The sequence below is a fragment of the Penaeus monodon genome, chromosome 34 (assembly GCF_015228065.2).
Source record: "Penaeus monodon isolate SGIC_2016 chromosome 34, NSTDA_Pmon_1, whole genome shotgun sequence".
NCBI lineage: Eukaryota > Metazoa > Arthropoda > Malacostraca > Decapoda > Penaeidae > Penaeus > Penaeus monodon.
In genome coordinates this window covers 32354328-32354612 of record NC_051419.1, presented here as the reverse complement: position 1 = coordinate 32354612, position 285 = coordinate 32354328, and the positions used below count along the sequence as shown (strand labels likewise).

Genomic DNA, 285 nt, shown 5'->3' with positions numbered 1-285 from the left:
ACATGATGGGGGTGAAGCATGTGGATCTAATGGGTTAAGTATCAATTTGTGAAGATTAGAGTGTTAGAAGAGTGTGTGTAATGTGATGCAGGATCATTCATGATAGAATGTAAAACCTTATCATGTTTCTGTTAATGATGATTACTAAATTGAGCTTCAATGAAGATAGCTGTCATGGGATTGGGGGTAAATTACAGTGTCCATTAGTTCTTCAGAGTAAATATTTTATGCCATTGAATATGATTTTTACATTTTTTATTATTTAATGAAATTAGCCCATTGAAT

At 31.9% G+C, this 285-nt stretch overlaps 1 protein-coding gene across 4 annotated transcripts in view; it reads left to right on the top strand.

Annotated features, from left to right (window-relative positions):
• LOC119594737 (putative inorganic phosphate cotransporter) overlaps positions 1–285 on the top strand; it is a 12815-nt gene that overhangs the window by 6345 nt on the left and 6185 nt on the right. The window lies entirely within an intron of this gene.